Source organism: Mastomys coucha, unplaced genomic scaffold (genome assembly GCF_008632895.1).
Source record: "Mastomys coucha isolate ucsf_1 unplaced genomic scaffold, UCSF_Mcou_1 pScaffold7, whole genome shotgun sequence".
NCBI lineage: Eukaryota > Metazoa > Chordata > Mammalia > Rodentia > Muridae > Mastomys > Mastomys coucha.
Genome location: NW_022196913.1, coordinates 16,520,247 through 16,520,804, shown reverse-complemented (window position 1 = coordinate 16,520,804; position 558 = coordinate 16,520,247). Strand labels below are relative to the sequence as shown.

The following is a 558-nucleotide window of genomic DNA, read 5'->3' as shown; positions in this document are numbered from 1 at the left end:
CTTTATAAGACACAGAAAATGCTGTCTATGAAATGACAACCAAATAAGGTTCTTTTGCTTACTAACATGGTTAGTTGGGTGGAATACTGAGTGGATAGGAGTAGCCTCTATGCCAGGTGAAGCATCTAATTAGTGCCATGAAGGAGTATTGATGACTTTGACCTAGAGTATCAAGCTATGCTTTATTTGAACTGTAGAAATGTCTTTTATTTATTACTAACAGTTTCTTGAAACCTTTGTATTTATAGCTGCTTCTAGATATATTTTTACCAGAAACTGTGACTTAAATGAGCTTGATCTTGGTCATAAATACTGTCCTCGAAGTTAATTGGTTTTTCTTTCTAGAATATCTATCAAAAGTCACTGGACAGCTGTAATAAATTAGAATATCAGAGAGAGGGGAGAGACATGAAGCAGCTGGGAAAAACTGAGAACTGGCTGACTTTTCTGTATTATCTGCATAGTAATTGAAGTACACACTAAGGTAAGAACAGAAGAAAAATAACAATATGTTGTGGTCCCTGTGATGGTTTGTATATGCTCTGTTCAGGGAGTGGC

The 558-nt window shown here is 35.8% G+C and overlaps 1 long non-coding RNA gene across 2 annotated transcripts in view; it reads left to right on the top strand.

Moving 5' to 3' along the window:
• Positions 1 to 558, top strand: part of LOC116081820 — a 40,409-nt gene that overhangs the window by 6,946 nt on the left and 32,905 nt on the right. For both annotated transcript variants that reach the window (XR_004115019.1, XR_004115020.1), the window contains one exon: positions 346 to 484. This is a non-coding gene — a long non-coding RNA (uncharacterized LOC116081820). The remainder of the gene's footprint in view (positions 1 to 345; positions 485 to 558) is intronic.